Consider the following 12,847-nt stretch of genomic DNA (forward strand, 5'->3'; position numbering starts at 1 on the left):
AGGAAAAAAAGAAAGAGAGAAGATAAAGTAAAATTGAATAAAGTATAAAATATTGTAGCATTATTAAAAATATAAAAGTAATTATTGAAAAAAAATCGGATGGATAGAACCCTGGGACCTATGGTGGAAGCAAAACTATATGGAGAAAATCTGACACAGAAGCATACACATACACGTTCACAAAAAAAGAGCAGGGGGAAAAAATCGAACATCTTGCTCTCAAAGTCCACCTCCTCAATTTGGGATAATTTATTTTAAAAAGTGGAAAAGGGGGAAAAGTCTGAAATCTTGCTCTCAAAGTCCACCTCCTTAATTTGGGATGATTCCTTGTAAAAAGAGGAAAAGGGGAAAAAAATCTTAAATCTTGTCCTCAAAGTCCACCTCCTCAATTTGGGATGATTCGCTGTCCATTCATGCACTCCACAGGTGCAGGACACATCAAGCGGACCGTGGAGTTTTAATCCGCTGCCTCCGAGGCTGCACAGAGAGATTTCCCTGTCTCTTCTCTGCTCTCACAGCTCCTGGGTCTCAGCCTTGGACCTGGCCCCACCTCTGCGCGTAGGTCGCTGGCTGGAAGGCATCCGTTCTTAGCTCAGACAGGACTGGTTTAAAGGAGCCGCTGATTCGGGGGCTCTGGCTCACTCAGGCTGAGGGGAGGGAGGGGCACGTAGTGCACGGCGGGCCTGTGGTGGCAGAGGCCGGCATGACGTTGCACCAGCTCGAGGCACTCCATGCGCTTTCCTGGGGAAGCCGTCCCTGGGTCCCGGGATCCTGGCAGTGGTGGGCTGCACAGGCTCCCTGGAAGGGGGTGGACAGTGACCTGCGCTCACACACAGACCTTGTGGCAGCAGCAGCAGCAGCCCCAGTGTCCCACGCCCATCTCCAGGGTCCGCGCCTTTTGCCGTGGCTCGCGCCCATCTCTGGAGCTTCTTTAAGCGGCGCTCTTAATGCCCTCTCCTCGCACACCAGGAAACAAAAGGGAAGAAAAAGTCTCTTGCCTCTTCGGCAGCTCCAGACTTTTTCCCTGGACTCCCTCCGGGCTAGCCTTGGTGCACTAACCCCTTCAGGCTCTCTTCCTGCCGCCAGCCCCAGTCCTCTCTAAAATTTATGTTTTTTAATGTTTATACTTTATATTTTTATACAGCTTAACAGTTCTCATTTTGGGGAACATTTTACTTTTAAACGTATAAAATAAATATTTCAATATAAAACTAACTTAATACTGACTTTGATACCAGTATGTTTTGTTCATCTTATTATAGACCACTTATGACACTAAAGAATATTTTCAAACCAAAATTGAAAAAAAATAAAAATTTTAAAAAGTAAACATTTTAAGAAATTTTGAGCATCAGGTTCTTTTTAAAAGAAAAAAAAATCATTTTTCAAAGATGTATTTTTCTTTAAAGAGAAGTGAACATCATTTCCAAAGTACCAACTTCCTTGTAAGACAAATTTGCGGGAAGCTGTTTTTACCATGGTGACAAAATCTAGATGCAGATTACTTCATCAGAAGAAGGCAATTTTTCGTAAACAGTTGAGCTCAGAACACTCAGAGTATGTTACATTGAATTTGTGATACAAAAGTACTTTTACAGATATTTGGGAGTTTTTGTGTTCTTACTCAAAGCTTCAGAAGTTTGAGAACTAACTACACTGATAAATAATCTTTAGGCCAGGCACCTGTAACTTTCATAATGAGGAAGTTATCATTATATATATATATATATATATATATATATATATATATATATATATAATGTATGTATGTATTTAGGAATTCATGAGTTAAGATTAATTTCAAAGAGTGTACTGGTTTTAAAAAAGGTAGTTAAATTAATATTAAAAATGGTAAAATTCAGGGCCACTTAATCTGTGTGGCCCTGTTTCATTTCTGTCTTCTGGTGACACTATGTGATGCAGCCAACAATGACCTCCAAGTTCCTACATATTGTTAAAAAACAAAATTCTACTGAGTAAATTTAAAGAACTAACTGGCTTTATTCAGTGATTCATGAATTGGGCAACATCCTATCTAGCAAGTAGAAAGGAGCTCAGAAGAGCTCTACAAAATGAAAGACTTTTACAGGCATAAAGGGGTGGGAAAGGGAAGTTTCTAGGAAAAAGTGGATTGTTTCAGGCAAGGTCACCTTCTCTGGGGGACAGAAGGAGTCTATTGGGTGGATTACCTCACTAGTGCTGACTGGGTCATTCCAGGTTGTTTGGTTAGAGGTTACATTTCTGGGAGAGGCAGAAAATGCAATTAGGTTAGGTATTCTTGGTTTGCTGATGAAGAGCTTAGGACAAGTGACTTCATTTTGGGGCTGTTGTCTCTTTTTCAACAGTTTCCCCCTTTTGATTAGACTGTCAGCCTACCCAAGATGTGATCTAAATTTAAGGCATTACTACTACTCTCAGCTACCACTCTGTAGTTCTCACAGCTTTTACTGATCTTCTGTGTAATAATCACAGCTCATGATTTTATTTTATTTTTTTTTCTGAATTTCTTTGGTTTCACAGGTCATGACTTCAGGGTCACAATTTTTTAGTTGGTCATTTTATTCACTCTTTTTCTGGCATGTCAGTCTAGAGAGATTATTTGCTTGGTGAGTAGTGGCTGCAAACACGCATTTAAACCTTTTGAGAGAGTACAGTGCACTGGGGAGACTACTATGACTATTATAAGCAGGATAACTCCCAATGTTTGGAGTGCACTTCAGAACCATGGTTCTCAAGACCAAAACCAATCAAAATAAAATAACTTAAAGAAAGACCCTTTTGAAGGAGCCACTTTTTTAAGCCAAGTGGCTTGCTCAGTGATGTTATGTAACAGTTTCAACTTCCCCAGAAGTGTTAATCCACGTGCAGCAGGTGATGTTGGCCACAACACAGACACTTCCTCACTCAGCCAAAAGATAATCCAGGGCTATACTGTTATCAAGAACAACTTTGGCCAGAGAGTCTAAGGATTTTATTGGGCAGCTATTGCTTTAGTAGCAGATTCTTCAATATTTTCAAAAGTTAAGGAGAGGTTCCTGATCATAGCTTCATTTACATTTACTTATAACCAGGGAAGTAGGGTCCTGACAAAAGAAATGAATACTGAACTATGAATGTGTTCTTGTAGGTCCTTTCTAAATCAGTGTAAATTCAGAGGAGTTGACCGATGAGTTGTCTCAATTCATCTGTGAATAGTTAGGGACACAGTTAGGTAACCTAAGAGTCATTGCCTGTGTACCAGTCATCTAGGCTTTCATAGGCTCAAGGAGAATGCTAAGCACCACAGACAAAGGTAAACCCTGTTGAGGTACAAACCATTCTTTTTAAGATGAATCTGTTAGTGGATTCATTTGCAGGGATTGTTACATTTTCCCATTCAAGCCAGGAGTCGCTTATGTTTTTATTGAATTTGGGGAGTAAATCTCCTATCCTGAAATAAAGAATACCATGCAAAGATGGGTGCTGCTGGTGAGATCTTAGAGGTGCAAATATACTAAGATTTACACAGGTATTTGTGTCTAATTGGGCAAGTACAGTTATAATCAAAGAAAGGTTAAAAAAAAAGGCACTGGATGTTCTGACTGTAAAAGTTGATTTTGGTAAGAGACTGCTAGAGAAGGTTGACTGAGTTTGTGTTGAAATTGGGAATAGAAGAGAAATTGGTCAAAGGGAGTATCAGGTAGTCACTAGTATTATGGATAGATCAGAATCTCTGATGATAAATCCAGCAGTCTGAAAAGTTACCCTCATTAAAAATGGCCTGGGGGATATGGATGATGGCATTATCTTCCCAGGTCAATGCCAAAGTAAAGGAAAGAAAGAAAAGAAAAAGTGGTTTCATGTTTAAAGTGTGAGGTCTCAATCACGTGTGTTGGGTGGAAGCAGTGTACATTAATGTCAGCTATTTCTTTTCCTCCTCAATTTTACTTGAAGGTTTCCAGCATCTTTACAGGACTAGATGTCAGCTGGAGAGTTCTTTAGCTGTGAGATGTATACACAAGGCTCAATGCCTTCTAGTTTTGCAGCAGTGTCAGTGGTTGTGAGCACTTTGTAAGGTCCATCTCAATGCAGTTCTTGCGCTGTCTTCCTCTGATGATATTTCCAGAATACCCAGTCACCAGGCTCCAGACTGTGGCCAAAAGGATCCTTTGAAGTGGGATTCAGGAAAGTTTCTTTAACCTGTTGATGATAGTCTTTGGCATAAGACATTAAAGAATTACAGTAATTAGCCATACTAGTATGAGATAACAAGGGATCAGCAGAAAGTTGATTATCAATAAACATTGGTCTACAGGTGACTATCTCATATGGGAGTGAGTTTATGTTTCCCAAAGACGGTACTGTGGACAGTCAACAAGACCAGAGGCAATACCTTGGACCAACAATGTCAAATAGTTTCACCAAGTTTAGAGATTTTAAGCTTAAGTATCCCGTTTGTTCTTTTAACCTTGCCTGATGATTGAGGGTGATAGGGACAGTGATAATTCCAAGAAGTTTGGAAAGTTTTTGTTAAGACTTATGTGGTTTGCCCAATGAAGTGAGTGCCTTGATCACTGGTGATTGTGGAAGGTGGAAAACACATTTTCCAATGATTTCTTTGCCACCATGAGAGCATCAGCTTTGTGGCAGGGGAAGGCTTCAACCTACCCAGAAAACATATATACAATAAGAAGAATACATTGTTAACCCATACTAGGTGGTAGTTGAATGAAGTGTAGCTGCAGGTGCTGGCAAGGTCCAGAGAGAAGAGGTTTGAGGCCTCTGGGAACAAAAAGTTTTTCTAGGATCATGGACCAGACAAATCAGACATTGGTGGTAAACTCTTTTTGCAGTTTCATAGATGTCTCCCTACCAATGTTTCTTCATAGTTTGAGCCATCTTAAATGCACTATGGTGGGTGAAGAAATGTAAAACTGATAAAAGACATTTGCCAGGGAGTTGGGAAGAACAAAACAGCTAATTGGGTTTACCATAGCCTTGACTGTTCATTGAATTTACAACTGTTGTTTACCCATCCTAATTTCTCTGATTCAGAAGCAGACTGTTGCCATGTTGCAAATACATGAGGATGGCAAAAGTCTTGGAACAAGGAGTCATTTTTGCAGAAGCAGAATAGACTTCTTCTTCATGGGCCACAACCTGTATAGATATCCTTACTGTTGCCTTTGCAAGAAAGTCAGCAAGACCATTTCCCTGATACTTAGGTTTAATCTTTTTAGAGTGTTCCTCAATTTTGATGACAGGAATTTCAGAATGTAAGAGAATACCAGTAAGAGGGTTGTCTACTTGCTCATTTTTTATTGGGGTCCAAATGAATGTAAGAAAAACCCCTTGGTTTCTATAACATCTCAAAATCATGGATGAACCAAAGGCATACAGCCTATCTGTATAAGTATTAACAATTTGTCATTTTGTTAACTGGCATGCTCTTGTAAGGACATGGAACTCTGTTTGTTGGGCTGATTTAGCTTGTGGGAGATTGCCCCTCTCAAGTAGTTCATATTGGGTAGTAACAGTACAGCCAACTTGGAAATTTTCTTTTTTGTCTTTACAATGTGACCCATCAACAAACAAAATAAGATTGAGATTAGTTAAATGGTGTCTTGTAAATTAGGACACAGTGACACAAAATGGGACTTTATTACCTTACAGCCATGGGGCTCACCTTGGTCAGGCAGGGGTATTAATGAAGCAGGTTTAAGGATATTGCAGCTTTTAAAATGCAAATTATCTTGTGAAAGCAGAAGTGCCTCATAGGAGGTTAGTCAGCTTGCCGGGAAATGTTGAGGCAATTCAGAATTAAAGAGACTTTGGACAGTGCTCAGAGTTTGTGGAAAAGCATCATTTCCTAGTGTTATATCTGCTGAAGCTACTACTAACTTTACAGCAGTAGTTATAGCCCTAAGGCAGATAGAATAGTCATGAGCAACTGTATCAAGCTGTATGCTATAATAGGCAATAGGCCAATGTTTATTACCATGTTTTTGCATAAGCATTCCCAGGGCTTGGCTATCTTTTTCATGCACAAATAAGGTAAAATTTTTTGAATAGTTAGGTAGTCCTAAGGCTGATGGTTCTTGCAGGGCTTGTTTTAGTCCTGCAAAGGTCAGCTCATGTTTATTTCCTCAAGGAAGGGGCTCAGAGACTGAAATTTCATAGAGTGAAATTCTAAGTTCATAAGTGGGGAAACTATTTAGAGAAAAAATTGGAACATATACTCTCCAATAACCAGCCACACCTACGAATCCATGAAGCTGTCACTTACTTGTGAGCTTAAGAAGTTCTTGGATAAGCTTAATTCTTTTTGGAGATAGCTGGATTCCGTCAGCATTTAGATTATGGCCTACATAGTGAACAGTGTCTAGAGATCATTGTAATTTTTCCTTAGAGACTTTATGTTCATCTTCAGCTAATTGTTGCTGCAAATAAACATAATTTTTTTATGGATGGCTCTTTGGTAACCAGAGCACATGTTTTAATTAATTAATTAATTAATTAATTAATTAATTAATTAATTAATTTTACACCTTTATTGGAGTATAATTGCTTTACAATGGTGTGTTAGTTTCTGCTTTATAGAGCACATATTTTAAAAGGGTAGATATCCCAAGGAACTAGAGAGTGTTTAAATCTTGGTGGAGCACCTGGGAAAAATAAGGGGCTTCAATGAACCCTTACGGCATGACTGTCTAGGTACATTGTTAATCATTCCAAGCAAAGGCAAATAGATATTGGCTGTTGGGATATACAGGAATGTAGAAAAAGGCTGAACAGGGATCTGCAACAGTGAACCAATTTGAGTCTTGTGGAAATTGTTAGAAAAGATGCTTTTGCTTGGAACAACCAAGAAATGCAGAAAAACTATCTTGCTTATAGCCATCCTCAACCATTAGGTTTCCAGCCTGGCAAGATCTGTGTGTTACAGGGGCTGGTGGCAAGAGTAATCAGCCCCTGGGTGTGAAGCCTTGTATTGCCTCAACCTTTAATGGCTACTGAGGCAATTTAGAAAGAGGTTTAGTTATCCTATCTGAATTTTTATAGGTTCTGCACTTTTTATTCTCCCAATGTTATAATTAGAAGTAGCCCATAGATTTCGGGACACCTCAATTAAATCAGGGAACTTTTGTTGGAATTCTTCCTTTTCTATGTCAGAAACAGATTGGAAAGATCAGGTTCATGTTGGTCAATAAATTCTAAGGTGAATTCTTCATTGGAGGGAAAACATGTTAGACCTTTTAATTTAGAGAGGATATTTCTACCCAATTGATTGGCTGGAGCTGTATCATATGGCAAAAATAAATGATTTTCAGTAAAAGGTCCCAGAGTCATTTGTACTGGTTGAGACAGAAACTCCCCGAATTTTATTAGTCAGCCCCACTATAGAAACTTCTTTCTCACTCTGAGGGATGTTTTGGTCTTATGAGACTGGATAGAAAGTGTAGAAAGTAGAAAGTAGAAAGTGTAGCTCCAGTAGCTAAAAGAATTTGGAAAGGTTTGGGGTTAACTTTAATTTCTGTTTCCCCTTTGCTGCTTAAGGTTATTACTGGTGGCAGTTTACCAGAGGGTCCCTTGGGGTCCTGTCAGTTCTGAGAAGGGCCCATATGGGGGACTTCCTATGGGAGTAGATATTACAGCATTGGAGTTAATGTTGAAAAATGTACATAGGACTTTTGAGGACAATCTCTTTTCCAGTGTCCCAGTTGATTACGACTGAGACATCAATCCCTTGTCTCATACACCAGTGTTATGATAATAGACCCCTAGGAGGGTATAATGCAGGAGTCCCAGATGTTATTTTAGGTCTCTGTCCTTGGAGCTGTTGTAGCAGTAATCCATTTACAATAGGGCAGCTAGAGCAGGTTGGGTGACACCATTTATTGTATGAAACCCAGAATACCATAGGAAGAGAGCTTGCAGATGGCCTTAAAGTCTGTACCAGGTTTATCTTTCTTTTGTTTGCATATTTGAATAACAGACCTATGAGCGCGGGCAAGGAAGAATTTAGGAATGGCTTTTTAAAGATGGGTTGCTATTTTTTCAAGCTTTTTCTTATCCATAAGGGGACCATGTTGAAGATCAAGAAACCTGAGACATCATCCTTAGGGTTACCCCATTCTGCTTTCTGTATCCATGTTTCGGCTTCACCAGGTCCTACCAACATATGCATAAGCAGCCTGAGGTCATAGACTTCAATAATGACTCTAAATTCTTCAAGAAACTTTGGGGGACTCCTCCCTGGGTTTAGGAAATTTCTTAACGATGGCCCTTTGGTCAGCTTTTGACCATGGAGTGAAAGATACATGAGGAGGATTGCCTGCAACCTCAAGAGGTTTAATTTTAAAGGACTGTTTCATAGTCTCTTCAGTAGAAAAGCAATTCAGACATAGAATTAGTAAAACATGAACACTCAGGTAAAGGAGGATAGAGGGGAGCAGTAGAAGTCATGTCAGCCTTGATGTTTTTTGTCTTAGGTACTTCTTGTTGTCTTTCATTTTTATTAGCCTTTTGCAATAAATGTTTTAATGAAACAATCTTGGAATCTTGCAGGCTTCTGGAAGCGACTACATGCCAAATAAAATAAGTATTCCATTCCATTTGTTTAATTCGGAAACCCTTGCTTTTAAGTGTACTTCTTAAATAAATGATCTTATCTAATTGGAACATTCTCCATAATGACTATTGCAATTCTAAGTTATTTTCAGTAAGATTTTGCCATTTTTGTAGATATTCATAGGTTTCAGAGCCATAGTTCTTAGAGATAAAACAAGAAGGTGTGTTGGAAAGTGGTTCACTCAACTCTTTGGAATTTAATTATCTCATTCATTTTTGCTAAGTCTTTTTGGGTCTCTCAGAGCCAAACTAATACCTAAGAGAGATGTACTGCTGGGTTGAAGATTGTGTGGTGTTTTACAGTGTACCTTGTTGTAGGGTAATTTCTTGAGGTTGGTGAGTGACCTAGTGTTAATCTAACTTGTTCCATGAACAACTTATCCTAATACAGGAGTCTTAGAGTGCTCTAACTGCTTTTAAGAGCTCAACCCATACTCACCAATTTCTGTGACTTTTTGACTTCCTAGATTCCCATTAACAATAGCCTTTACCTACACAAAACACACTGGACTCAGTCCAGCTTAAGTCACACCAAATCCAACCCCAGACCCAGACTGATTTTTAACTCAGACCCAGTCTAACTCTGGCTGGTAACCACCAGCAGTTCTATGTTGGCATGGATCTGGGGACTGGAGTGAGGACTGAGCCAGCAGACCCCAAATAATGGGGACTGCAGACTGAGGTTCCACACAAATGGGAAACTGCAGACTAAACCACCAGCAGTTCCCAACATGGAATCTGGGGACAAAACCAAGAGCTGGTGGTTTGCAACCAAATGGGGGACAGTGAAAAGCCAATTAGATTTGACAGATTGGTGCAAAGACAACAGAGCTCAGAACCAAGAGGAACTTTCCCATGCACTTTGGAAAGGGTGAGAAAGATAACTCAGTCGGTTTGAGGGTAAGACATGTGTGTTTCTCATTGTCTCTAAAGCCATTGGAAGTCTCCTTTGGTCTTGCCACTGCCACAGAATCTCGTAAAAACAAAATTCAACTAAATAAATTTAGAGAACTAATTGGCTTTATTCAATGATTCATGAGTCAGGCAGCATCCCATCTAGCAAGTCCAAAGGAACACAGAACAGCTGTCCAAAATAAAAGGTTTTTCATAGGCAAAAAGGGGTGGGAAAGAGAAGTTTCTAACAAAGAATTGATTGTTTTAGGCAAGGTCACTGTCCTCTGAGTGACAAAAATATTCTACTGAGTGGATTACCTCACCAGTGCAGACTGGGTAGTTCCATATTGATTGGTTAGAGGTTACATTTCTGGGAGAGGCTGAAACTGCAATTAGGTTAGGTATTAAGTCCTGGTTTGCTGATGTGGGGCTTAGGACAATTGACTCCATTTTGGGGTTGTTGTCTCTTTTTTAACAATAACAACAAAATTTCTATTTGTGTTAAACATCACAGACGCTAATACAAGTGGATGTCAACAAGAATGTTATTAGAATTTAAGGTTACCAATCGAAATATAGAAAGAATTTTTAATTTTTTATATCTACCTGAGCTTCTTCTACATGTATGTTTTCCTAATTTGTTTTCCTAATTGAGAGACAGACCTCAGAAGAATTGCCTAGAAGTGCTTATGCCAGTATCTACACTTCAGTGTCTCTTTTGTTATTCGGGGTCTTTTATGTTTCCATATAAATTGTGAAAAATTTTGTTCAAGTTCTGTGAAAAATGCCAGTGGTAGTTTGATAGGGTCGTTTGATAGTAGATAGTTTTGGGTAGTATAGTCATTTTCACAATGTTGATTCTTCCAATCTAAGAACATGGTATATCTCTCCATCTATTTGTATCATGTTTAATTTCTTTCATCAGTGTCTTATAATTTTCTGCATGCAGGTCTTTTGTCTCCTTAGGTAGGTTTATTTGTAGATATTTTATTCTTTTTGTTGCAGTGGTAAACAAGAGTGTTTTCTTAATTTCACTTTCAGATTTTTCATCAATAGTGTATAGGAATGCAAGAGATTTCTGTGCATTAATTTTGTATCCTGCTACTTTACCATATTCATTGATTAGTTATAGTAGTTTTCTTGTAGCATCTTTTGCATTTTCTATATATAGTATCATGTCATCTGCAAACAGTGACAGATTTACTTCTTTTCCTATTTGGATTTCTTTTTCTTCTCTGATTGCTGTGCCTAAAACTTCCAAATCTATGTTGAATAATAGTGGTGAGAGTGGGCAACTTTGTCTGGTTCCTGATCTTAGTGGAAATGGTTTCAGCTTTCCACCATTTAGGTCAATGTTGGCCGTGGGTTTCTCATATATGGCCTTTATTACGTTGAAGAAAGTTCCCTCTATGCCTACTTTCTTCAGGGTTTTTATCATAAATTGGTGTTGAATTGTGTCAAAAGTTTTCTCTCCGTATATTGAGATGATCATATGATTTTTCTCCTTTAATTTGTTAATATGTTGTATCACATTGATTGATTTGCATATATTAAAGAATCCTTGCATTCCTGGGATAAAACCCACTTGAGCAAGTGTATGATCCTTTTAATGTGCTGTTGGATTCTGTCTGTTAGTATTTTGTTGAGGATTTTTGCATCTATGTTCATCAGTGATATTGGCCTGTAGTTTTCTTTCTTTGTGACGTCTTTGCCTGGTTTGGTATCAGGGTGATGGTAGCCTCATAGAATGAGTTTGGGAGTGTTCCTCCCCCTGCTATATTTTGGAAGATTTTGAGAAAGATAGGTTTTAGCTCTTCTCTGAATGTTTGATAGAATTTGCCTTTGAAGCCATCTGGTCTTGGGCTTTTTTTCTTGGAAGATTTTTAATCACACTTTCAATTTCAGTGTTATGATTGGTCTGTTCATATTTTCTATTTCTTCCTGGTTCAGTATCAGAGGTTGTGCTTTCCTAAGAATTTGTCCATTTCTTCCTGGTTGTCCATTTTTTTTGGCATAGAGTTGCTTGCAGTAAATCTCTCATGACCCTTTGTATTTCTGCAGTGTCATTTGATACTTCTTCTTTTTCATTTCTAATTTGATTGATTTGAGTTGACTCCCTTTTTTTTCTTGATCAGTCTGGCTAATGGTTTATAAATTTTGTTTAACTTCTCATAGAACCAGCTTTTAGTTTTATTGATCTTTGCTATCATTTCCTTCATTTCTTTTTCATTTATTTCTGATTTGATCTTTATGATTTCTTTCCTTCTGCTAACTTTGGGGGTATTTTATTCTTCTTTCTCTAATTGCTTTAGCTGTAAGGTTAGGTTGTTTATTTGAGATGTTTCTTGTTTCTTAAGGTAGGATTGTATTGTTATAAACTTCCCTCTTAGAACTGCTTTTACTGCATCCCATTGGTTTCAGGTCATCGTGTTTTCATTGTTATTTGTTTCTAGGTATTTTTTGATTTCCTCGTTGATTTTTTAGTCATCTCTTGGTTATTATGTAGTGTATTGTTTAGCTTCCATGTGTTTGTATTTTTACAGATTTTTCCTGTAATTGATATCTAGTCTTATAGCTTGTGGTTAGAAGAGGTACTTGATATGATTTGAATTTTCTTAAATTTACCAAGGCATGATTTGTGACTCAAGATATTATCTATCTTGGAGAATGTTTCATGAGCACTTGAGAAGAAAGTGTATTCTGTTGTTTTTGAATGGATTGTCCTATAAATATCAATTAAGTCCATCTTGTTTAATGTATCATTTAAAGCTTGTGTTTCCTTATTTGTTGTCATTGTGGATGATCTGTCCTTTGGTGAAAGTGGGGTGTTAAAGTCCCTTACTATGATTGTGTTACTGTCGATTTCCCCTTTTATGGCTGTTAGTATTTGCCTTATGTATTGAGGTGCTCCCATGTTGGGATCATAAATATTTACAATTGTTGTATCTTCTTCTTGTATTTATCCCTTGATCATTCTGTAGTGTCCTTCTTTGTCTATTGTAATAGTCTTTGTTTTAAAGTCTATTTTGTCTGATTTGAAAATTGTTATTCCAACTTTGTTTTGATTTCCATTTGCATGGAATAGCTTTTTCCAACACATCACTTTCAGTCTGTGTGTGTCCCTAAGTCTGAAGTGGTTCCCTTGTAGACAGCATATATATAGGTCTTGTTTTTTATCCATTCAGTAAGCCTGTGTCTTTTGGTTGGAGCTTTTAATCCATTTACATTTGAGGTAATTATCGATATGTATGTTCCTATTACCATTTTCTTAATTGTTTTGCATTTGTTATTTTAGGTCTTTTGCTTCTCTTGTTTTTCCTGCTTAGAGGAGTTCCATTAGCAT

The sequence above is a fragment of the Mesoplodon bidens genome (genome assembly GCF_964165515.1).
Source record: "Mesoplodon bidens genome assembly, chromosome: 17".
NCBI classification, from domain to species: Eukaryota; Metazoa; Chordata; class Mammalia; order Artiodactyla; family Ziphiidae; genus Mesoplodon; species Mesoplodon bidens.